Source organism: Carya illinoinensis, chromosome 16 (genome assembly GCF_018687715.1).
Source record: "Carya illinoinensis cultivar Pawnee chromosome 16, C.illinoinensisPawnee_v1, whole genome shotgun sequence".
NCBI lineage: Eukaryota > Viridiplantae > Streptophyta > Magnoliopsida > Fagales > Juglandaceae > Carya > Carya illinoinensis.
This window is the reverse complement of record NC_056767.1, coordinates 22905239-22933193: the sequence shown is the minus strand read 5'-3', so window position 1 is coordinate 22933193 and position 27955 is coordinate 22905239. Positions and strand designations below refer to the sequence as shown.

General features: G+C 35.4%; 1 pseudogene; it reads right to left on the bottom strand.

Moving 5' to 3' along the window:
- Nucleotides 1-190: 190 nt before the first annotated feature.
- Nucleotides 191-21165, bottom strand: LOC122299647 (annotated as a pseudogene).
- Nucleotides 21166-27955: the final 6790 nt, after the last annotated feature.

The window sequence follows — 27955 nt, the reverse complement described above, 5'->3', positions numbered from 1 at the left end:
TCTCAAGCTGAAGTTTTACATGATATGGGCTTTTAGATATATTATGACAAAGTATGAATTTATTGCAAACTGACAAAAACTTAAAAAAGAGTCCACCCTAAAGCCCCTTCAATATATATATATATATATATATATATATATATATATATTTAAAGGCAAGTATAAGGGGTAATGACATCAAACTGGAATCTGGGAAACAGAAGCTTCGGTAGAATGTAAAGCAGGATACAAAATCTTTTCTTCATCAATCATAAAAGTTAGGCAACAATACACATCAAATATTCCCAATATGGACACAATCTATATGAATATATTAAATCAACTTAAAAAAAGCGCCCCCCACCCCCCCCCCCAACACCAATAACGAGCAATTGAAATGATACATGTTCCAAAATGGAAACAACCAGAAGAGTATTTTGTAAATGGATGCCCTTGATATGGTAATTTTCTGGCACTAGAGCCACCAAACAATGGAATAAACGAAGTGAAGCCAATGTTCCTGTAGTTATTAAATAACACAAACCAATTAAAGCAACGATTAAACTTACTAAAGAACTCAAGAGTCGGAGATGTTATATATTCAGTTTTATTACGAAACCAAGAAAGGTTAGAAGGGCAAATTGATCAAGAAACTTACCTCCGCTGTTACAAAATAAATCCTACAAAAAGCATTGGATGTTGAGTTCAAAGTAGGAGCAAGGATCAGGGATGTCACACTTGTTCAAGACCTAAAGCCACAGCATATTCTCAAGTAAGTTGACTGTCATTGCAAATAACCATGAAAAAGAGTTTAAAGCCGTCTCCGAATTGACTCAATTAAACAAATGCCAGAAACCGTTAGTTAAAGTAGCAAAAAAGAATGCTCTGACGGAAATGCAGAATGATACAAAGATCATCTTAACATGATTTGCTTCCTGTAAATATTTCTAATTATCTTCACAAAACTGATTAGAAGTAAACTGACCACAACAGACAAAGGTCAGTTTAAGTTCCTTCTAACATCTCAGTTTGGAATGGTTGGGCATTAAGGAAAACCAGTCATTTAGGTTTGACATCTGGTTATATGCTTTCCACACCAATCAGCGAGTCTCTATTTACGGAGTAAATAATTACCTCAGGGTGCACTATTCCAGAAGTTCCAATTTGCTTCCCTTTATAAATGATGCTAGCTTGTGTACCCCGAAGAAACTCAGGCTCCTTCAGAAGACAGCAAGACAGAGGTACATCATCACCAAGCACTAATACCCAGAAAAAAAAAAAAATAAAAAAATAAAAAAATAAAAATAAAAGGAACTGCAATGAGCCCTTACATTAGAAGGCTTCAGATAGTAGGTTGTATTGTCATTAGGTGGAACAAGCCCAATCACTTGCATGATTCTTTCCACCAGCCCATGAATTATCTGCAAATCTTAAGTTAAAATTTAGGCACGCTGTTGAAATGCTTCACATGTAACACATAAATGTACAGTTTTTATGCAGACATTTTTTGAAGATAATTCTCTTCAGAGGACATCATTTATATAACACAAAAATGATATGTTTAATTACATAGGTTGAGTTTATCCATCCAAAAAATTAACATATAAATTAGGTGACTTATGTTAAAAACTGGAGAGACCCCACACATACATAATGTATCCAAAAATTCCCCCAAATAATCAGATAATGAGGTTTCAATTATCCACAATCTACAAAATAAAGGAAAGAGAATGCTACAGGCAGTAGACCACTCAGAACAAGGAGTGCGAGCATACGGATTCAAAGTTTCAAGTAAACAGTTTGACACGATTAAATTTACGATCCTCACTCCATCCTGTCTTCCAAATGAAACTGCTCAATTATTCCTCTATCCCTATCATCCACATAAAGCAAAGAAGAAAAGCGCTTCAAATGAAACTGCTTTCATGCCGTCCAAACAATCCTCTTTGGCCAGTACCCATCAACCACTCTTGAGGCATCCCCCATCGCCCAAAGGAAACACTAAGAGATCATAGCTCTCTTAACAAGGGAATAATGAAGCAGCAGGAGATCAATGAACTTGCTACATTTAAACCTGCCAACTCAATTATTCCTCTATCCCTATCATCCACATAAAGCACAGAAGACAAGCGCTTCAAATGAAACTGCTTTCATGCCGTCCAAACAATCCTCTTTGGCCAGTACCCATCAACCACTCGTGAGGCATCCCCCATCGCCCAAAGGAATCACTAAGAGATCATAGCTCTCTTAACAAGGGAATAATGAAGCAGCAGGAGATCAATGAACTTGCTACATTTAAACCTGCCAACTATTTTTTTTTTAGAAGTACTAAATTTACACATGCAAACAATTTTTTTTTTTTCATAAGAAACATGCCAACTATTCATCACAAAAACATCCTTTGGATTATCCAAAGTTAAAAGCCTCCTAAAACAGCAGTCCAAAAGGGAAAAACCTTCTTCCCATGAGATACTGACGCAGCATCAGAATTGTAAACCAAGTCTCGATTTTGGAACATTGCTTTGCAATAACTAAGGATCCATTTGGGAACACAATTTTTCTCAAGTATTCTCAGAGAGAGAGAGATCACTGAAGGAGATTAGATTATTGTTTGTTAGAACTCTGTTTCTCTGGGCCAATGCTGTAGATTTTAATAGCCTAGATTTTCATGATTTTCTTGTTTCCCTCCCTTCTTCTTAGATAGGTTTAACTCTTGAATACCCCCCTGTGTACCTGGGCTAAGCCTATTCTCATTAAAATAATATAATCATTTACCTATTAAAAAAAAAACAAAATATTCTCATATATTTCCTTTCCAAACATCACTCAAACACAAAACACTTTCAATTTCAAATCTTCAACTTTTTTAATCTAATCATTACCTAATCATTATAACTTTTCCAAACTCCCAAACAGAACACAAAAAACAATACTACTTTATCATATTTCAAAAAAAAATTATATTCAAACCATTTTTTTAATTTATAATATTTTTATTCAACCTTTTCTCCCCTTTCCCAAAACCCAGTAAAACATTTTAACTCAAACTATTTCACAATTATTTACACAATATACTGAGATATTCTAAGTATCCAAACGACAATGCCAACACAATTTAAATGCTCACAACTCTTCTTCAGACAAAGCCAACTTGAAAATAAAGATTTTTTTATAGGTGAAAATCTAAATATAGAAACTTGAATTGCCAGAAATGCGAGTCACAAACAATAAATGAACTGGAATAGAACATCCATTTTTTTAGAAGACAGAAATGAATGTGGATGGATTGAGCCAATGTTTTAAAAAATTCCAAACAACTATGATTAGTAATATAAAATAATTAAACCAAGTAAGATATCAATGCACCTCATATCCAGCAGTAGCACCACAATATAGTGCAGCAAGTTGGCGACGATTTGTTGCACCTACATCTTCGGTCTCATCCAACTGCACTATGTCACCAACTTCAAAAATCTAGACACAAAATTAGAAATGGGAGAACTTTGTTGTTAGATGCACAATAGATAAAATGACAGAAGAATATTACTTTGCCTGATGAAGATACAAAAATTAAGCCAATGTATATAAATAATGATAAGAGATCACTTTTTCCTGTAAGAGAGATCACTTCATATAAATCATCTTGAAAGTTCTAGCTAATACAATGGCGTTGGTGAAAATCACACCCAGATCACATAATGCTTTCATTAAGGGGAAAAACACCTTAGACTCAGTTATAATAGCTAACGAATGTCCGATACCGTAACTAGATCGGGGTTTCTAGTTGTGCTCTACAGAAATGATATGAAGAATGCAGATGATCAAGTGAGAGATGGTGAGTGGATAGAAAATTATATTTCTAAGGAGATTTTTTCAGCTTTGATAAACAACACTCCCTCATGCTTCTTTAACAGCTCTCACAAATTGAGACAGCTCTACTCTTTGGGTGGTAATGGAGTCGCCAAGTGAATTCTGTCAGCTGCTGTGAACAGGGGCTCATATCAAGTTTCTTGGTAGATTAGACAAATGAAGAGCTTATCCTGTCTCCTCTCTTGTTCAGTAATGAGACTTGCCTCGTTTGTTTTCAAAGATGAGATAACATAAAATGAGATGAGTTGAGATTAAAGTTGAAAATTGAATAAAATATTATTAGAATATATTGTTTTAATATTATTTTTATATTGAGATTTGAAAAAGTTGAATTGTTTATTTTATTTTGTATGGAAATTTGGACAAGTTGTAACGATTAAATAAGATGAGATGAGATGTTTTGTGAAAGTGAACAAATTAAATCTTTTGTGAGACGATATAGGATCATATCAATCATTTGCGTCTTTTCTTCCTATGCTTCGAAGCAAATTTAGAGCCAGAAATCAACATGGCCAAGTCAGATTTAGTATAGGTTAGAGTGGTGGATAATATTGGCAGTTTGACATGTTTCTTAGGCTTTAAGAGTGCCATATCTACCCATGAAGCATCCAAGTCTCCCAATAGGGGTGCCGTTGAAGGCACCATCTACTTGGGATGGTGCTATAAAATACATGGAACATCACTTAGGTGAAAGTGACTAAAGCGAGCAAGTTACTTTGATCAAGAATACTCTAACCTACCAACTTTTCTAGTCTTTCTTCCCTATCCTTGTTGTAGCCAAACGCTTTTGAGATGTTTTAGATTGATTTCTTGTGGGGAGGAATGCCGATGAGTTCAAGTTAAGGCATTATGGGGTGTAAAGTGTCATCTTTACCAAAAAAGTACATGGGCTTCCAATCGGAGGCCACTTTCAAGGCTAAGTTAAGAAGACTTTCTGGAGATATTTCATTCATTCCATTGTAGGAAGGCTTCAGTTGAATAAGGCTTGCCCCAATGGAATCTTAATTTTGTTAGATCAACAAAAGATTGAGTGATGAACTTGTTCTCTTCATTCTTCGGGCCGGCTGTATTTCTTTAGGTGGAGAATAGATGGCGATGATCAAATATTTTGGATGGATCTCCGAGGTGAAATCTTCTTCAACACGCTCGTCCCTCTAGTTGGTTCTTCATTTCCTTGGAAGTCTATTTAGAGAAGCATGGCACATTCAAAGGTTTTGTTTGGATGGACATCTTGGGAAGGATCTTAACACCAAGCAATTTGACAAAAGAGGCATATCAAAGTAATGGAGTGGTGATGTTTGTGCAAACAGGATGAGGCAAGTGTTGATCTTCTTCTACTACATTGTGGGTTGGCTGAGGACTTGTGGGCACGATATTTGGCACTTTCAGATCAAGAGGGTTTTGCCTTCACAAATATCTTTTTTATTTTTTTGTAAGTAGGAGATAAATATTATTGAACTGAATGTAATAGGCATATCCCCTGTACACAGGAAATATACAAAAGAACACCTAAATACATTCTAAGAGCGATGAATTAAAGACAAGAAATCAAGAACATTGTCCCCGTTTAGTACAATAGCAGAAAACCAAAGCAGTAAAGTCTGGAGGAAAAAATTCTTTAGCTCCACCATTGTGCATTCCTTATCTTCAAAACAACACGCATTCCTTTCCGACCAAATACACATGATATACAACGGGATCATCTTCGACATTGCAGCCACTTGCTGACAGCCTTGCATCTTCCTCCAGCAACTCAACAAATCCACCACCCTTAGAGGCATAACCCAAGTCACATCAAGCCTTTGAAAGATCTCATCCCAGAACTCCCTTGTTGACTCACAATGTAGTAAGAGGTGATCCACAGATTCTCCATTCTTTTTACACATATAACACCAATCCAACACTATACATCCCCTCTTCCTCAGATTGTCCGTGGTCAAGATCTTCTCAAGAGCAACATTACATATAAAAAAAAAAAAAAAAAAAAAAAAAACTACTTTAGAAGGCACGCGAGACCTCCAAATGCTCTTCCAAGGGAACAAAGGATAATTGTGTTAACAAAATTTTATAGTACGCCTTAATGGTACATTTCTTGTGATTATTAGACCTCCGCTTCAGTCTATCACACTGAGCCATAGGAATCCCCATGTGGAGAATAGAAGGCTGAAAAAATCTGATACAATCAATAATTCCCAATCATGAAAATCCCTATTAAAAAGAATATTCCACTGATAAGAACCATGAGAAAAAATCTGCATATCTGCCACTGAAGCCTCCCTATTAGCTGCAATACGATATAGAGCTGGGAAAGCCCTTTCCGAGGCATGATCTCCACACCACACGTCCTGCCAAAACCTGATTCGATTGCCCTCACCGACTACATATCGAATCTATTTTTCAAAGCATGACCACCCCCTCCTTATAAACTTTCATAAACCCACACCATACCCCCCTCTCACTTCGTTGGAGCACCACCTATGCCAAGCAGCTCCATATCTAGTGTCGATAATTTCCTTCCACGACAATCCCCCCTTAGAGTGATATCTCCATAGCCATTTCCCTAGTAAAGCTTTATTAAACGTTCTCAAGTCACACACTCCCAACCTCTCAACCACAACTGAAGCGCATACTGTCTTCCATCTAACCAGATGGAATTTCTTCTCCTTCCCCATGCCTCCCCCCCCCCCCCTCCCCCCTCGCCCCCCTGCGAAAAAAATAAATAAATAAATAAGAACACCCTAAAGAGTTTCTCAATCCCGTTCACCACACCCCTGCAGGCATAGGAAACGGAGATAAAAAAAAAAATGTGGGAAGGTTAGAAAGGGTGCTCTTAATAAGGGTGAGACGACCCCCTTTCAATAAATACACCCGTTTCCAACCAGCCAACTTTTTCTCTATCTTCTCCACCACCCCATTCCATATAGCTCTAGCCTTAAAAGTTGCTCCCAACGGAAGGCCCAGATATTTCATTGGCAAAGAGGACACCTTACAATCCAAGAGGCTTGCTAAACTGATGATATTTGAGACCAACACCCACCGGAACCATCTCAGACTTACCAAGATTCACCTTCAACCCCGACACTACTTCAAAGCAAAGTAATAGAGCTCGTAGAGTTTGGATCTAGCTAATATCCGCTTCACAAAAAAGTAAGGTATCATCTGCAAATAAAAAGTGAGAGATGTTAATTGAGCCACCAATGCCATTGCCTACTTGGAAGCCAGATAAGAAACCTCCATCAACAACGGCTTGCATCATCCGGCTTAGAGCCTCCATAACTATAACAAACAAAGGGGGATAGAGGATCTCCTTGCCGCAAACCCCGAGAACTATAAAAAAAACCAGCCGGAGCGCCATTAACTAAAACTAAAAACCAGGCAGTAGAAATACAATGACACATCCAGGCGATCCACCTATCACCAAAAACACACCTCCCAAGCAAGTATAAGAGGAATTCCTAGTTCACATGATCATAGGCCTTCTCCATGTCAAGTTTGCAAAGAATACTTGAAACTCCCTCCCGCAATCTATGGTCCAAACACTCATTCGCAATGGGCACCGAGTCAAGAATATGTCTCCCACGAATAAATGTGTTCTGAGGCTTGGAAATAATATGTTCCAACACAAGGCTTAACCGGTTGGCAAGAACCTTCGAAATAATCTTGTATACACTACTAACCAGACTTATAGGACGAAAATCCTCAATAAATGAAGCCCCGTGTTTCTTGGGAATGAGAGCAATGAACGTCGCATTAAGGGATTTTTCAAACTTTTGAAAAGAGTGAAATTCACTAAAAAGCTGCATAACATCACCTTTCAAGATGTCCCAACAAGTTTGAAAAAAATCCATTGAAAAACCATCCGGATTTGGTGCTTTATCCTTTGCCATACCAGAGATGTCCTTAAAGATCTCATCTTCCTCAAAAGGTCTCTCCAAAACACACACACTCTATGAGTCAATTGTCTCAAAGGACAAGGCATCAAGCTTCAGCCTCCAGCAAGCCGTTTCTATGAGAAGGGTCTTATAATAATGCACAATATCCTTCACAAATATCCTAGAAGCCACAAATAACATAATAACAATAATCATTTTACAATTACTGCCATAAGCAACTCACTTGCATGGCTTTTAAGAAATGCTAGGCTGTCCATAAGAGTATGAAGATTACATATAAGGATGTCATATTTAATTCAAGAGTTTTAAAATTTTCATATTTATTTATGACATGATTAAACAGCACAACTACATGAACAGAAAAATTACACAAAAGATTGTAAATTTTATATCCACAAATGTTGTATTTATTAATGACAATGAAACGACATAAGTCCATAAAGAGAAAACTAGAACTAAGAATAATGGCCTAACTAAATTGAATGCCATGCACAATTCGGAAAGGTCCTGCTACTATGCCCAAAGGTGGAGACCGAAGCATGTGCCTGACATTGCATTTGCATTTTTTTTATGCCCAAAGGTGGAGACCGAAGCATGTGCCTGACATTACATTTGCCTTTTTTTTAATATTAAAAAAAATGCAAATTCACTGTTCGGTCACATGCTTTGGTCACCACCTTCAGGCACCCAAGCATTTTCCATTCAGAAATTATTAACCTTACATGCTCACAACTCAGCTAACATAATACAAACTAAATATGACTACCTAACAACATGGGCACAGTCAGACTCACCCACGGAAAAATCAACAATCTATTGAGAAACTACAATGTACCTTTATGGGCTTTGGATGGGCTTTGTTCTGTCCAACAGTTTTCAATAGACCAGACATAAGACTGGTACGAGCAGTCTGGAAATGAAACAATGTGTCAAACTTCAAATCAATAAATAAAGTGGAGAAAACAAATGAAGAGGAGAAATAAATGACAGCGAAAACCAAGAAGCAAACCTAGAGTTTACTGTTGTTAGTAACAATATACTAATTAGTTGGAAAATACACAAACCCCCCTCAAATTACCACCCAATTTGCAATCACCCCCAAACTAACAACTAATTACAATGTGCCTCCTTTCCACTTAAAAGGACAAAATTACACCCAAAAATTCTGAAAATTGACCAAATCCCATGTTAAATTAAAAATTAAAATTTTCATAAAGATTGAAAAAAAGTTAAATTTCAAAACTTTATTTTGAAAATGATTTTCATTTTTTACGTTTTTAATATCATATTTCAAGATTTTTGAAACTTAATTTTAATTTTTACGTTTTTATTTTTACTTTGCTATAATTATTTTGTATTTTTATATCTTCTATGGGTTTTGAGATTTCTTTTTCTAACTTTCTACAAAGGGCATTTATGTAAAAGTTCTTTTTCTTTTTTCTTTTTTTTTTTGGGGGGGGGGGGGGGGGGGGGGGGGGTGTTTGCAAATTTTGAGTAGTTTGACTTGGTGATCACCAAAATTGATATTTTTAAGGGTAATTGCAATGCAATGGCAGTTTGAGGGGATTTGTGTATTTTTCCCAATTAATTATTAAGCGTCGACACACTCTAAGATCCTGTAGTTAATTTGGTTAAAACAAAAAATGCATGCACCTTAATGAAAAAATCGAAGTCCAAATAGGAGAGCCACTTTGATAGCAACTTAAAATTGTAATAAAGACAATCTTGTGAAACAATCCACACAATTCTGGTTGTAACATGCATATTATGCAGTGATGCATCCTAATCTCATACTTATTGGGCATGGACAGGATAGCTATGCAATACATAAACATGTTTCCAAACAAATGCTAATAAAAATATAATCTGATTTACTTATAAAAAATAAAAAATAAAAATATAATTTGGAGAGTTTCCAATGACCTTGTTGGCATGGAACAAATCTTGAAGGTTCACAACAGTGAGTTTAACAAAATATGGAACTCATAAAAAATTGTGAATGATGTAAAGGTGAAAAAGTATCACCTTAGATATAAGTATATAAATAATTTTTTTTTTTTTATCGGTAAAAAAACAACGGTAAAGATAAGTATATAATAAATATGAGTAATACCATCAATCTTATATGAGCTTTGTGCATCAATAATACATATTACTGGTAAAGAAAGGTCAGAGGTGGAACTGAAAAGGGAACACCTAACCAGCTAACAAATCTACAAATGTCTTTTAGATTATAACAGAACTTTTTTTCTATCAATCCAAACTCTTTTTCATTTAATCCTTTGCCTAGGCATAACCTAAAAAGAACACAACACAACAAAACCCCCCAAAAAACATTGGAAAATCTTCTCAACAAGCATCTATTCAGTGGACGCCACCACTTTTTTCTTTTTTCTTTATTATAAGTTCACTTTTTTTTTTTTTTTTTGGTGGTTTCAAGTCCTCCATTTTTTCTACAGATCCCACCATTTTTACAAAACCCAAAAGAAGATCAATTTCTCAAAAAGATTTTAGAAGTTTTCAAGAAAATCTTTAATCCACACAAGACAACTAGTGTAAAGAAAAGTAACAAAACAGAAGGAGAAAGCGGAGGCAAATGACTTAAAAAAGATATAACTGCCTTCTAAAGAAATGGAGGTGTTCATGACATGCATTAAGTCTTGATTTTGTTAAAAAAAAGTCTTGATTTGAAACAAAAAGAGAATAAAAATAGCAAGTGAAAGGACAGCAAAAGAGGACTTTAAAAAAAAAAAAAAAAGCACCTAAAATGAGAATTAAAGGATATCATATCAATAGAAGTTACAACAATCATATACAACATTCATACCCTTCCAAAACTTATACTAGCAAAATCCACATTATCAGAGTATAATTAAGCATATAAGATTGAGAATACAAACCTCATTTTCAGAAGAACGAGGATTTTCAATAATCACCGCAGTGGAACCGTCATCTTCATGATTTAACGTTGCAAAATTATCATTTTGTGAGCACAAAATAAATGACTAGACCTCGGTAAACCCACACATTGCCATCTAATAGGAAAATCAAACCAAAAAAAAAAATTATTAAACAAATAGAATGCAATAAAAAAATAGAAGTATACAAGGAACGTTATCACTAATCAAGAAAAAGCTGCAATCTTAATTTTATCTTTTTGGCTCTGTACCTCCAATCTGACAAGATGACTAAACTCTTCCAGGGGCAGTGGCCTCAAAGACACAGCCCTGCCCTTTGAAATATTGTAACCCTTAGCAATCGCAATATCCTTAATATTATTGTACCCATAAGCAATGGCAACATCCTTGGCAATGAAAAACATGTCATGTCAATACAAATAGAAGGACAAACATGTTTGGTGCAGAAAAGGCACATTAGTTAAATGACCAGGTTTTAGTACTATTAATACCTCCATAACATCACATGGATGAAGAACATCACTTCTAGTTGGGGGTACAGATACAGTGATATCAGAGCTATTATCACCGGATACAGACTGCACAGCACTCAATTGCATCCGATTCAACAAACTAGTGACCTGCATGATAGGAAAGACAGTGAGCAGACAAAATAAAAACAAGCTAAGCCCTTGCATATGAGTAGTTACTGTCACTGAACATATAGAAATATAAAGTATCCACATCATAACATGACAGCTAGTACTCAGATTGCTAATATAAAGGAAAGGATTCTGAAGAAGATGAGGGGGCGCAAAAGTCACACCATTTGGTTAGGGGCAAAGCAAATCCAGAGGATAATTCCACCTGCCCCACTGTTTACAATCCAATCAGAATCAGAAAGATCGGAGGGCAGAGAGGGGGGAGAGTTCTTTGTTTTATTCTTTTGTTTTACTTTTTCGCTAAAAGAGGAAGTGTGACAAAAGTGAATAAAGTTACTTCTAAAAAAAATAGAAGGGAATAAAATTCAATGTTAGCCTCACCCCGCATTTAACCATAATCATTCCCTCCCCCTTACCCTGCCAACCAAACAAAATGAAGAGGAGGTAGAATCCTCTGTCTTACCTTCTATCCCTTCTCTCCCTCTCCAACCTCCTACTTTCCATCCCTCCAACAGAACATAGTTTAAGATTTCAAATAAAGTATGCCATCACACAACAAATTACTAGCAATAATATCACATGAAAAAAATCAGAGATCGTGGATCTCGTATGTTTATTATTAGTGCCACTTTCTTACATATGTTAGTACCCTCATTAAAAGTTGCAATTCAAACAGAATAGGAAGGAGTTCAATGTCTATAGACATGTTTTATGATACTCAAAAAATTAGGAGACTGATCTTTGAAAAATATAAAAATTGACAATGGGCTTTATAAATGTGCTTAGCTTTCTGGTAAGTGAAATACTTTGGCCTTGGCACTTTGCGGTTAAACACACTTCATCACTGCAAGTCTGGCCTCGTAGTGAATCACTATACTGGCCTCGTAGTGAATCACTATACTCGAGATGAGCCCTTGAGTTGCTAACCCTTGAATATCTATTTGCTACTGAGGATGGGTATGCAACATCTTCGAATTGGGTTTTAGAGGAAGTCAAATCCTTCATACACTTGGCGGGAATCTCATGTGATGGTTTTGACAAGGAGCATATGGATGGTCCATTGCCATCAAAGCTAATAGGTGTCCAAGACTTGGCGAGTAGAAATACACCAGATACTAAAAAATTGTAAAGAATTAAAATAACTGACTTGTAACTAGGTTCAGTATTTGTATCCTTGCTGTGTACTTCGCTTTGCCTTGTTACTTGTCTTTAAAAAAATTTCTTATTCATCAAAAAATAAAAATAACTAACTTGTTTTATCTAGATGCTAAAGGTCCATGACTCTAGTTAGGGTAGAATGAAGGGAAGGGGTTCTCTTAGTTGTTTATGAAGCCTAAATACTATTTTAGAATGCAAAAGGATTAAACGAAGAGGTAAAATGCCTAAGGGTGGGTTGCTGAGTTCATCATAGAAAAGTGGGTTAATAAGTTGGTGGAATTTGCCATGTTGTATTGGGAGAGATTTCAATTTCAATCTTTTTCCAAGTGAGAGAATGTTAGATACTCGTTTGCATCCAGCTATAGTGGAAAACAAACATCAACGAAAAATATACAAAAATAAGTTGTAGGTTAGTGACATGTATAAAGACCAAACAAATAAAGAACTTTCAAAATCCAAAAAATACAGCTAACCAGCCCCACTATAAATTAAAAACTAAATATATAAGAAATGAGCACTCCCATACACACATACATCAATGACAGCCACCGCCTTGAATGCACATTTAAGGTTTCATAAATCAAGAATAGACATATGATGTAAAGAAATTGAAATACCTTGACAGCATCCAAGGGGACGCCAATTGCACCAGTAATATAGGACAGAGAGACTTTCATGCTGTAGACAGACAAATCAGGACAAATATATGACTTCCCATCTGAGTATGTCACTTCAACTGGCTCAATTTCAAACTTCCTTTCACAATGTTCTGAAAAGGTTGTCACCTAGGACAATAGAAAAAAATTATTCATTCATCAACTCTAAACCATAATCAAAATCCAAAGCAGCCGAGTATGTGTCCTGTATACTCGGGTTTTTGTCTATTTAATGATCAATAAAATTTTTGTTTAACAATATATTAAAAAAATAAAAATATAAAGCAGCCGAAAATTTCCAGGTTACCATTGTGTTCAAAACAATCTTGGCTTTTGTCAGATCAGTGGCAGTACATTCAATGAACACATTCTTCGTCTTAAGAGTGATAGCTGAATGGGCACTATTGATAATTGGGGGCAAAGATAAAACAGTTCTGCATCAAGAATAGAATTTTCAGGGGGAAGAAAATGACAAATTTTAAAAGATTTAAGAGCACATAAATACCTACAACTACTCATTCAGCATATAAAGGAATTAAGAGAATGTACATAGGCTAAAAGATTTTCTTTTTTTTTTTATGAGTAAAGGCTAAAAGATTTTCTTGTTACATGAAAATTCAATAAAGACAATAGAGTTATATTTCCAGTACTCTCAGTAAAAAGAACAGTATGAACTCAATGTCTTCAGAGCAGATATCTTCAACAATTTAAGACAAGAAAGTAAGGGAAAAGTGATAGAACAATAAAGAAATAACAACAACTAATTAAAATGGCAGGTAAAAGAGCTCAAAGTCCTTACAATTGCATAAACATAAAAGAAAAAAAATCACCATACCTGTTACTGTCATATATAACAGGGAACACTGGTGAGCTCTCAATTATGTGCAAAAATTTCTTCAGTTTTAAATCTGACTGCCAAATCAAGATTAAACATAGATCAAGAAATTATATTCTAAAATCTCCACAACCAACATAAAGTAAAATATAGAAGCTCCTACGAATCGTGCACAGGCAATGTAGGTGCAATCACCAATATCTTTAGCTAAGACTCACTTTGTAAAACTCCATCAGCTCATCAGCTCTGAAATTCTTCCCCTAAATTCCAAAAGAAAAAAGCTTTAAGCAATCAGTTCTAACATTATACACTGCAACTTCACACTATTTTATCATTCAAAAAAAGAAGATAAAGCATGATAAAGACAAATTTTCTTAGACCACTGCCATCTACATAAGTATAGGAAGTTCTGATGAATCAGCAGATTCTCTAGCCAATCAGGGAAGGGGGAAAGTACCTTGTAATAAGAAAATTTAGATTAAAAAAATGAAGTTGCATGGACAAATGATAAGTGTTCAAGAGAAAACAAAATGTAGCATGAAAAAAAAAAAAACACAAAAGGGCTCTCATTTTATACACAAACTCTCTTTGCTTAAAAGTTGTCAACCACATGATTCAATTTCTTTGAAAGGGGCACCAAAGCAGAAGAAATGATAGCTTATATATCAAGTACAATAAACCAATGGGAAGAACAAGGTTGGTTTAAAACTCTGAATAACAACAGGGAAACCTATTGCTTGCTACATGAATCCAATTTATTTTACCCAGGAAAATACATCTTTCTTCAACAGAGATTTTAGGGAAGGCCCTTTGAGCATTCTGTAATTTTTTCAGTCACAAGCCTAGTGCTCATTTTGTATAATACTGTTTCTCATAACTTTATTGGGTAGAATCAGGATTCTGACAAAGTAACAATATATTTGGACTGTGTTTAAGAATAGAATCAAAATATAAGGTTACCTGCTTCAGTGGCACAAAATTTATACTTGAAGGAGGCAAAGCCTGCAAATAAAAAAACAAAAAAAAGGTGAAATTGTAAGTTACTGATGCAGTAGATGTTCTTACTTCAGTTCGTACAACCTTCAAGTATTATTTAAACTAAGCAAATTAATGTGGAATAACCTCGTCCAATTTTTTCTATAACCTCATACAAAAATGAGAGAGAAATAACTTCCCAAAGCAAACATGTTTGTGGATATGCTCCACACACTAAACACTTAAAAAAGGAGAGAGAGAGAGAGAGAGAGAGAGAGAGAGAGAGAGGAAAATCTTCAACAATCAGACAAACAATATAAAAGCTGCATGTCCTGACATAGGATTGGACAAGTCAAAAAGGTGATCAACAAAGTAATCTAACCATCCAGAATAATGAGTTTTTTTTTTACTGACACTAGATGTCTGAGAACAAAGTCCCGACTAATCCCAAGGATGTACAGACCCTCGGGAAGGAGTTTATTGCAAATGCACCTCGGGACAATAAGGAGTTACCAACTCAAAAAGTACAGGTCACATAGAATGCTTCCAACCTGAATTAGATGGTTGTGTCTTCTTTACAAGCAGATTATATGTATTGAACAGCCAAAGGCATGACAGGTCTCCAAAAGCTTTTGACCTAGGGTAAAAACTTCTCCCTTCGTTCCAAAGAGACCTTTTTTTTTATATATATAGGTAATCAAGAAGCTTTATCATAAAAGGAGGTAAAGTCCAAGTACACAGGAAGTATATATGAGAAGTACCTAACTAGGGTTTACAACCAAAAGTAGAACATCATAGACATTAAGCCCATTAACAACAATGGCCCCACCCATAAGAACAATGTGTTAAAAAACAAAACTTTAAGCTCATCCATTGTTTTCTCGCAATCCTCGAAGCTTCTATCATTTCTCTCCCGCCAATCATTGCAAAGAGATATTATCAACAAAATAACTAACTGCCCACATACGTTTAGCCATAACACATTATCAAAGACATAACATACTGTAACAAGAAGAATTAATATTGGAGAAACCTACCTCATATGTGAAAGGGCCATGTAATGTATCCAAGTCGTGAGTTCCAATGGCAACTAGGGTTCTTCGGCTAAAAAATTATCAAATGCAAGCAAGTGATATGATAGGTTACATAAAATCTTCAAAGAAACTTTACATAAAAGCTCCAGACATAAAATCTTTGGGCCATGTAACTAATATATGCTAGTTTTGGCCGATGGGGGGATCTACTAAAAACTACATAAGCAAAAAAGACTTTATAAACTTCGGGTCAAAATTAAGGTTTAATGTATAAACCCACAAGATTTTTCATAACTTTGTGCACTCTTTGATGCTTGTGTTATTTGCATATCGTTTAAACAACCATAAATAAAACAAAATAAATAAACCCTGTTCTGTCTAGATTTAATGGACAAACACAATCGGAAGTTAATCAAAAAAGAAATCTTCAACTTTTAATGGTTCAAAGCATTTTCTTGGAGATAATAACTATGCCACGTTACATATTATAAATGAAGCTGTGAGTTAGGACTCATTACCAGCAAATGTTTTGATGGAGCTTATCTTGGAGATCAATAAAGCTGTTATAACTTCCTTCATCAAATGTTATACCTCTTAAAACAGCACAAACAACATAGGGACGAATTGAAGCTGTCTGCAAGCGGATAAAAGGAAGAGTTCATACCCCCAGAAAATCAGCTATCACAATAAAAAATTTAAGAAAAAAAACTCGATCATGGGCTTGTGAATTTTGGGGATAAATAACCTCTGGTTTCACGAGCATTTTAATCATTGATTCTCTACTAATGTTAGCCACATTATATTTTGGCATCTCCTGCTGGCCACTGAAGATTCGAAGAGCCTGAGCAATTCCTTCCAAGCAAAGCAAATCATATCTATGCATGTAAAAACAAAATAATTAGATTTTTTATAAGCAATAAGGAGTAAACAATTTGAATTTATCTTGCATTTTTTTAAGAGAAACAATTTAGCTACAAAAGGATTACACAAAAGTAACCACAAACTGACATGGCTTCATGTGATCTAAAACCTCTATAGGTCATACATGGACAGAACACAAGGCAGAAGAGGTCTGACTCCTCCGAAAGCTTAAGAACAGTTTCTAACGAAACAAGGGATGGTTTGGGGCTTTGCAATGGCAGTATGGCTGAAAGAAGAGATTCACAGTACACCAAAAGAGATACAAACCCGCTTGTCAAGTTTAAGGAAGCGGTTGCCTTGTTATCTACGAAACTTGACTTATTTTCAAGAGCTAGTAATGGGGCTGTAAGGCCCAATAAGGGAGAGCCCAAGATAGGCCCGAATCATAAGTCATTTACACAAAGGAGTGGGGCTGGGTGTGATAAGAGATGGGCCAAATTCTATAAAACTGGATGAAGAAATAAAGAAAGTTGGGTTTAGCCCAATTTCTGTATCTAGATCCAAGAGAGTGTGACGGGTCAAAAGGAAAATCGAGTCATCTATATTTTGAAGTGGGCCAGCGTAGAGACAGCTGAAACGGACTGCCCGCTACCACGAGTGACAAAGAAAAGTTCGCCAATGAGTGCTACATCCCTAATCAGTGATCTCTTTGACAAAACAACAACACCCATGCCGGAGTTGAAGGAAAATGTGCAACACTAAGGCTTGGGGGAAATGTAGGGTTTGTCAAAGTGGCACAAAAAGGATCGGCAAAGAGTTACGCACACCCAGTCAATGTTGCCTCCAACAAAATGACGGCACCCACGCTGAGACTTGGGGATGACTCTGAGTTTGTTGCCAACCCAGAACTTCAAATGGTGACCATGGTCCCCCCACCCATGACGAAGAGAACCAATTTCTTGATACCTCTTCAGGCACCATGTGGATCAACACATAGCTTCAGACAAGGGAGTGACAACAACAATGGCACTATTGAGGAGGTGCGGGATTTGTATGCAGGAGATGGTGCAAAGGAAATGATGGGGTTGTCATTGGTGCCTTGTAAGGAGGAATATTTAGGGCCTGGTATACAATTTGGAGCTGACTCTGTGGAAGATGTTGTCCCCCTGATATCTCTTCCACCAATCAACAATATGGCTGATTCATCATTGGATTGGGTTTTGCAAAAGATTAACAAGATATAGCAATGTGTGGGGATTACATGCGAAGGATTTGAGAACCAATTCACAGCACTACTCACTGCAATTGAGGCAAATTACTTGGAAGCATCTTACTTGGGCAATCAACTACAAAACTAAGGGAGGTTTTGATTTATTTTTACTTATTTTTTAAAACTAGGTTTTCATAAGAGTGTTGACATTCCTATTCAATTTTTGGATCAGGTTAAATGATTTTAGAATATTTTAAATGACTTTTAGCTTTCTAAACAATTTTATATTTTTGCTTATTATAGAATGTGATATGCCACCCATCCAATTGGACATGTGGCAAGCCATGTAAGCACTTCCGTTAGTTTAGTTGCAAATATGACGGAAGGACCTAATTAATCTAGGGAGTAAATTTAAAATTGAAAACTTGAACAAAAGTTAAGAATGTAAGATTCAAGGATTGTTTTTGCAATAATCAAATAGAAAGTTTTTGATAGGTGATAGAATATTATATTAGAAAAACACAAAGGGAATACCTATCAAGTAAAACACAAAGGGTACATGGCCTTTTTAAAATTGAATACATGGGACATTACAAGAGAAACATCTGACTAGAAATAGAAAAGATATGATAAAATCATGAACATTCAGCCCATTAAAATCTATAAAGGCTTCCCAAAGGAATAGAGTATTGAACAATAATAAATGGAAATTACTCTCAGTTCATAGTTTTTCTATGGCCTCATTTGGGGAATGACATGAGATGAGAAATCTGTGAATAGTAGTGAAATGGTTTGAGTTAAGATGTTTTATAGGGTTTTGGAAAAAGAAAGAAAAAGTTGAACAAAAATATTATAAAGTTAAAATATTGTTAAAATATTATTTTTGTTTTGGAATTTGAAAAAATTGAATTATTTTTTGTGTTTTACTTGGAAAAGTTGTAATGATTAGGTAATGATTAGATGAAAAAGTTGAAGATTTAAAATTGAAAAGAATTTGTGTTTGCGTGATGTTTAAGAAGAAGATGAAATGGGTTTCCAAACAAGGCCTAAATTGAGTTCACTCAACTGCGTTAGATTGAAGAAAGAGTTAAAGGAATGTGGGCAACGCAAAACAATGTTATTATTTTATTTTTATTTTATTTTTTATATGTAAGATTGTGAAATTATTTGACTTGAGAAACTCAAATTTTAAGCATTTCCCTGAATTTTGTTTCTAGTTTTCTTGTTGATAAGTAGAGCATAATATGCGAGAAGCAAAAACAATAATGAATGTTAGAAAAGGAAATTACAAGTTTCTGTACTTAGTTGTACCTTTTCTGCTTATCAATAATGATTAATTACTTACAAAAAAACAAAGGACATTATAAGTCCTAAGGAACACTTCCTTGTATTGCTAAACCAGCATATATAGGCGATGCTCTTGTATATGTCCCATATACTCGGGCCTTTGTCTACTTTATGCACAATAAAATTTTGCTTACCAATAAAATAAAAGTCAATCAATTAAACCAAGTTAAGAAACTCAAAATTTTACTAGATCCCTGTATTAAAAAAATTATAAGAAAATAAACTTATCATAAATAAGCAAAGTGACTTACACACCTTAGAAAAAAGAGATAGAAAGTACAGTAACTTTTAAAAAAAAATCAAGTAAGAGTATAAAAGATCATTAAAAACTGTAATGTAACATGTGAACACAATCTAAATCGACTCAATTATATTAAAAGCAAAGCCAAAAAACTATTTAATGAGAACAAAAAAAAAAAAAATTGCAGCACTTAAGCAGAAAAACCAATCAAACTGAACAAATATAAAGATAAACTCTGTAGCAACTCTATAGCTACTTTTGAAAATTTAATATTCTAATAAACCTATAATTAATAATAAGTAAATGTAAATTCTCTGCTATCATTTAAAACTTATAAAGTTTTAAATTTTCTGGTGTACTCAAGTTTGCCCCTTGAATTATCCAAAGTGCAATCGCAAGAAACTCCTCGCCAAGTGCTTGTCCACCCTCGAAATTAGTCGGGGATTTGTTTCGGACAGTCGAAGCCAATAAAAATACTTATAAAAAAGAAAAACTACGTTTTGTGTATGAAATAGTAAAATACCTATTGGCAGGGATCTCAATCTTGTAGATAACTTCTTCATCTTCACTGGTTTCCTCCTCTTCCAAATGCTTTTCCTTTCTAATAATGGCTTTCTCGGTAGTCTGGGACAGCCAAAAGAAATATATTCTCAATAAAAGTACCAATAATCTCGAAATCATTAATATTAACAAGGAGGGAGGGAGGGAGAGAGAGAGAGAGAGAGAGAGAGAGAGAGAGAGAGAGAGAGAGAGAGAAGAGGACAACGAGTGTACGAAATGCTTACGACGTCGTCGAGCTCGATACCGAACCTGAAGCAAAGGTCTTCGAACTCTTCTTGCGCTGTGATATTCCAAAAAAAAAAAAGCATAACCATTTCATCAAATCTCCTTCGAAAAGAGAAAAATGCAAGAAAATACATATAAAAAAAAAATCATCAATCTCACTGTATGTTTTTCCTAGGGCTACGAACAGTCGATCCCTTCCCACGCTGATAGTAGGCATGGTTGCTAACTCAGGAAGATAGTCTGCAACTTAGCAATGAAGCAGAAAATGGGCTAAGAATGCGTTTCAAAAACACCAAAAAGTTAATGGGTTGGTCAGGTTTTGTGCTTTTGTTTAGGATCCCGTTTGCCCAGGCTGAATTGTGCACTGACACCGACTCTGACTTAATAGGAGGCCGAATCGGGCCTCCAACTTCGATACCCTTAGAATCGGCTCCGTTTCCGACTCCATAAAACGAAGTGGATGTCGGACACTACTACAATATTCTGATATTACACGAGGAAAAACGAGTACATTAACATAACCATTGGGAAAGACGGTTAGTGAAACCAAACTAGTAGTAGACACAGAGAGAGGGCGAGAGAGAGAGAAGTGGACCTCGATTCGAATCGTTGAAGCAGACGCAGATGCTGGCAGCGGGCTTTAGCCTTCGATAATCGAGACTGGCAGCGTTGGGCGGCAGATGATGGCAGCGGCGGACGTCTGAGCAAAAGGGACGCAGCAGAGGTAGACGAGATAGACGTTAATTTTATTAGAAAAAATTTATTCATGGTTCAAATTCTCAACGTTCTCTTATTATATCATTATATCATATTAAATTAAATGATAGATTTATAAACAAAATATAATAAATAATATTTAATTATTTAATATCATATTATAAAATAATAAGAAAATTATAAAAATTAAGATAATAAATAGCATTACTCTTTTTATAAAAAAATAAAATACTACTCGTGATCTCAATTCTCATTATTTTCTGATTATTTTATTATGTAGCATTAGATGATAAAAAACTATTTATTATATTTTATTTATAAACTTATTATCTAATGTCATATTATGGGATGATAAAAAATTAATAAAAAAATGATATATAGATTTTTTTTTTTCTTTTAGAAACAGTAAGATAGTTAAACTTTTAAGAAATGAGAAAAAAATTAAATAAAAATTTATTAAAATATAGTTTTTTAATATTATTTTTGTTTAAATATTTGAAATAATTAAATTTTAAAAAAAATTGAAAAATTGTAATAATTAATTTAAAAAGTTGTAATCATTAGTTTGAAAGTATTTATATTTGAGTAATGTTTGAGAAGGAAATGAGATGAGATGAGATTAGAATTTTGGGATTGAAACTTTTTCCAAACAAGCCTAAGGGGTTTCGAAGTTTATGGCAATGGATCAGGGGAACGAAACACTGAATAGAGAAGGGTTTAGGCTGTGTTTGGACGTTGAGACGAGTCGAATTGAGTTGTTGATAGTAGTGTATATGGGAGGTATTTGGCAGTAATAGAATGTAGTGTAGGTGAAATATCCTCATCATCCATAACAAAGTGGAAGGGCAGGGATGGAGGAAGATGACCCTGAAGCTTAGGGAGCTATACGACAGAGCCCCAAAAAACGCGATGAAAATAGTATTTCAAGTGTGTCCAACAGAGAAGAGGGAGAAATAGAAGGAAGAGCATTACAAAGAAGAGAAGATGATAAAATAAAGCTTCCAATAGCTAGGAGAGTATGGTGGCAAGAAGATTGTATAAGGTAGTACTAGAATGTCCGACAGTGGGTGCAACATCGTAACAAGGGCATAAATGAAAATATGGAGTGTTAGTTTGTATACGTTAGAAAGAGTACACAAACCCACCCAAAAAGGACATATTTTGAATTTGATGTGATTCAAAGCTCCAAGGCAAACATGAAAATGGCAATTGTCGACTGTGTAAGAGGCATGTTCAAGGACCTCAAATCTCTAAAAAGGTAATTGTTGTGAGTAAAAGAGACAATGAATAGGCTTATAAGGAGAGTGGTCGACAAGATGAGCCATGAAATAGAACTGGGCCTAAAGCAAATAGGACAATTAAAGGACTCTTTGGACTCAAACTTGAGCTCAGTAGCAAAAAGGAAGACAAATGGGCCACAATATGTACTAGTCGATAAAGGGAAACAAAAGTTTACTCAAAAACCTGCGTTCAAAACTAGGTCATCATCCGGAAAGTCCTCAACATCAATGACTCTCAGAGAGAGGGATGCACAAAACTCATCGCTGGAGCACAACGAATAGGTGGGTGGCACCCCGATAGATTCTCTATCAGTGATAACGCTGGTTGTAAATGTAATGGCCATAAAACACACACCCTTCACAAGTATTCAAACATGAGAAGGACAAGGACAGAGACACCTGCCATAAAACTCATTGAAGCTAAAGATATACTAGACAGGGACATCACATAACCGACCAACGGAGCTATTCGAGCGGGTGGTTGGCATCCTGATCAATGAGGGGGCAGGGTCAAAGACTCAAAACCAGAGCTTAGAAGAATAGATGATGTACTAGTTTCTAATGCATAAATTATTGCCCAAACTATCCAAACCTAAGGGAACACTTATATATTAACCCAGAATGTGCCTTTTGTGGAAATGGAAGGCTTTTTGAGCCTGGGAGAGGTTCAAAAAGAGGTAGGGCTTTATGGAGAGCGTATCATGGGGGAAGCATAGTTAAATAATGCGATATTTGTGTTTGAACTGGTTGGGGCGGAGGAAGAGCATTGGCCGATGCTACGTCCTATATCCGACAACTTGGATGTGGTACAAACAAACAGTTTTATCAATGAAGAAGGTTATTGGGATGAACCAACTCCATCGTCTTCCCTACATCTAAGTCATAACAATAGCATCCAAGTCTTCGATTGGATTATCTACAAGACAAACGAGATTTAAAATTGTTTAGAGATCTTGTGTGACGGGTTCAAGGACCAATTCATAGCTCTTCTTGCAACTATAAAGGCATAATAGACTCATTCTAGCTCACCTAGGGAGCTCACTTCAACTAAGAAGAGAGCTAGAGAATTAAAAATGCATGGTTGGACAATAAATGATGGATGAGAGAAAGGAGCCTGAGCCATGGAAGATTGTTTTATAAATGGAGAGTGTTTTATAAAGCCAAAAATTGTTTATGAAATGTGAGGGGCTAAATGAGAAAGAAAAATGCCTTAAAGTTAGAAATCAACTTCGTAAATAAAGAGTAAATATAGTATGTTTGCAAGAAACGAAGCTTAAATTTATCCCCATTGGCATTATTAAGAGCTTGTGGAGTTGTAGTAAAGTGGGGTGGTTTTGCTTGCCATCCAATGGAGCATCAGGAGATATCTTAATGATGTGGGACAAAAGAGTGGTGAAAAAAATGGAAGATTTTTTGGAGGACTTTTATGGTGGCTTGCTCGTTTAAAAATGTTGTAGATGGATACTAGTGGGCTTTCGTTGGTGTTTGTAGACCTAATCTAGATCACACTCAAAACTTATTATGGGATGAGCTTTCTAGAATAAGTAGCATATGGGACTTACCTTGATGTATTGGCAGCGATTTCAATGTCACTTGATTCTCGAGTGAAAGATTGAGTGGTTCTAGCTTTACCCCAACAATGGTTGTCTTTTCTAACTTTATATTTGAACAAAATTTATTGGACATTCCTCTTGCTGGTGGCTCCTTCACTTGGTCAAACAACCAAGAACACCCCTCTTGGACAAGGATCAATAGATTTCTAATATCACCAAAATGGAAAGCACACTATCTGGATCTTATTTAAAAGTCCCTAGTTAGAAAAGACTCCCCAAGTTGTATTCTGATCACTTTCCTATCCTCCTTGATTGTGGAGGTTTTCATGGAGACCCAAAATATTTCAAGTTTGAGAATATGTGGTTGAAGTCAGAAGGATTTCTTGACAGTGTTTGATAATGGTGGTCTTCTTACTTATAATTTCATGGAAACCCAAGTTATATCATGGCTTGAAAATTGAAATCCTTGAGAAAAGATATGAAGATCTGGAATGAGCAAGTGTTTGGTGATGTGTAGGGCAAAAAAAAATACCCTCTTCGAGGAACTCAAGGGACTAAAGGACATGGAATGGGAGAGGGGGCTCTCTGAAGCAAAAAGGATTTGTAAAATTCAAGTGACTACGGACATTGAAAGGGTTTTTCTTATTGGAAGAAATATCTTGGAGATAAAACTCAAGAATATTATGGTTGAACGAAGGGGATAGATGCACTAAGTAGGGGTGGGCAACGGGGCCCCGCACCCCGCTACCCCGCCCCCGCACGACGGGGCGGGGTACACCGCCCCGCATGGGCCGGGGCGGGGGCCCCCGCCCCGCATCTAGTCCCCCTAGCGGGGGCGGGGGGCGGGGAGAGCCCAACCCCGCCCCGCCCTCACCTATATATATATATTATATATATATAAACATAAATATTTATATTTACAAAAACATAAATATATGTTTATATATATAAATATATATTTATATTTTACAAATTGTGTATATATAAATATATATATTATAATTTGTTAGACTTGTTCACAAATTATGCATTAGCAAATTTAAAAACTATATAGTTTAAAAACTACTACACTACAACTTACACAAAATATGCATTAGTAAATTTAAAAATGACATAATTTTTAAATTATAGTCATATTTACAAAATTTAAATTTACAATTTAGATCTAAACATATATTTTTTATCACTTTTAGATCTAAAAATAATTTTTTAAAATAATAAAATATAATTAATATTTGAAGTAAAAATAAAGCGGGGCGGATACCCAGCCCCGGGGATGTGGGGGCGGGTGGCGGGGAGGAAAACCCCACCCCCGCATGGTGCGGGGCGGGGTGCGGGGAGGGGCTACCCCGCACCGTATGGTGCGGGTAGCACCCCTAGCACTAAGTTCTTCTGCCAGGTGGCTAACTCACATAGGAGAAACAATGCTATAGAGATGTAAGTGATTGATGAGGTGGCTTTCTCCAACCAAACTGAGATCACAGATCACATAGTCATTTATTATGAGAATGTGCTCTTGAAATAATTTTGTTGGAGACTGAGATCAAATGGGTTTACTCTTGACATTCTCGATGGTAGGAAATGGAACAGCTTGAAAGGCCATTTGAGAAGTTAGAGGTTAAGCAAGTAGTAAAATGCTTGGTAGGTGACAAAGCTTCAGGTTTGGATGGTTTCTCTCATGGCTTTTTTTTAAACATGTTGGGAAGTGCTTAAAGACAACATGATCGGGTTTATCATGAATTTTATGAAAATTGAAGGTTTGAAAAAAGCATAAATGCAACTTTTAGCGCACTCATATTGAAAAGGCCTAATGTTGTAGAGGTAAAAGATTATCGTCCCATTAGCTTGGTGAGTGGGATGCACAAAATTCTCTCCAAAGTATTGGCAAGTCGATTGAGCAAGGTGTTGGAAAGGCTAATATTAAAGCCTTAAAATGCCTTTGTCAAAGGCAGGCAAATCCATAAGTTTTAAGTTACAAACTAAATATATTCCAAAATAACAACAAAATAAGTCATAAACTCAATACTTCTCAATACAAGTCTTAAGTTTTAAGTTACAAACTAAATAAGTTCTTAATCTAACCATTAAAATAAAATCACTCATCCTCATCAAAAAGACAATAAGGATCAGGATTCGACATATTAATCAAAATACTTTCATTAACTTCACCACCGTCATCAACATTAACACCAACATTATCATCGTCTTCCTCATTTAGTAAAGTTAATGGCTCCTCAATACATGTCCAATCCAAATCTTCTCGATAAAGAAGCTCAGATTCTTCACCTACCCATTCTTTCATCAAGTCAATGTTTTTAAAATTGATTGGATCTAAAGCATCTCATCCCTTTTTTATGCTCCTGTCAAAATAAAATCAAATATAAGTGAAAATGTTATATATTTTTCCCAAGTAAAAAACGTTAGTATTAAAAAAAATTCTCTCTTGTAGCTTCAAGTTATAACAAACAAATACTAAGTCATTCAAACGTTTATACATTAATCTATTTCTTTTTTTCGAATGAATAAAATCAAATGTGCTCCAATTTCTCTCACATCCAATTGCACTACAGCATTGACTTAGTACTCGAACAACAAACCTTTGAAGCATTGGAACCTCGTAACCAAATTGGGTCCACTATGCAACTATAACAATAATGCAATTATAAATTATTAATTAAATGTAAATAAAATAAAATAAGATAAAATTTAAAGTATAAAGTCACACTATTTAACAAATGATATTGATAAATGATAATACCTGGATTAATCTTATCACGCTGGTGGATTGCTAAAAAATGTCCAAACTCACCTACTACATTCTTATACAAGTCAAGTTCTGTAATGATCTTGTCTTAATCATCAAGATCAAGTTCCATCTTCATAACATAACTGTTGAAGCCTCTTATAAAATCATTTTTATTTTTAAAACTGGGGCTATAGTAAATTCTAGGGTTAAGAAGACAACCCGCCGCATATAATGGACTGTGAAGCTATTTATCCCATTTAAGATCAATGATCCTGGTGAATGGACTGAATACACTAACTTTGTTATTGCATCTTGCTTTTATGTTCTCTTTGGCTCTTTCCATTGCATCATATAAGTATCTCATTGCAAGCTTCTCGTCCCTGTCAACAAATCGTAAAACACGAACCAAAAGCTTACTAACTTTAACAATAAATTGACATTGAGCCCAAAACTCTTTATCTTTTAAAACAATCCTAGCCACCTCCTTCCTTATGTTGCTCTTAGAATGACTTGATACAATCCATTTATCAAACGTAAAGATTTGTCTGAGTTCTTTTTTAAACAAGAGCAAGCATTCGATACTTCAAAAATTTGTCGCAAACCTTCTAATTGCAGGACAACATAAATCATGACCTTTGGTGAAGTCTTGTCTCATCAATGCCCAAACCCAACCATGGTTATAGATGAACTTTATTATCTTTTTTACTTTTTTATAGTATCATTAATAAGGAAAAAATGATTTGAATAAGAAAAATTCTCCAATATCAAATCTATGCAATAAGTTGCACAAGGGGACCAGTAGAAAGAGTCATACTTCTGCTGTAACTTTTTTCCTGCAGTTTTATAATTTGCATCATTGTTCATTATGAACTGCACAAGATTCTCAGCTCTAATTTCTTGAACAACCTCATCAAAGATATTAAACAATATTTCAGTATCTTTTCTTAGGCCAGATAAATCAACAGACTTCAAGAACATTGTACCTTCAGATAATAAACTAGAAAGTTGATTATTGATTGTTGCTTCTAATTTGTCCAACCATCTGCCATTAGTGAACAACCGTTCTCATTTCAAACCTTCTTAATTTGTTACAAATAATCTTAAATCTCATTCATAGGCATCTTTAACAAATTTCCTCTCAACTCATATAAAGAATGGCCCTTGAATCCTAGCCCGATGGTAATCATGGCATCGGTATCTGGTTGATAAAACTTGGATTGAGCCGCATTGAAAGGAAGATTAGCATCATACCACC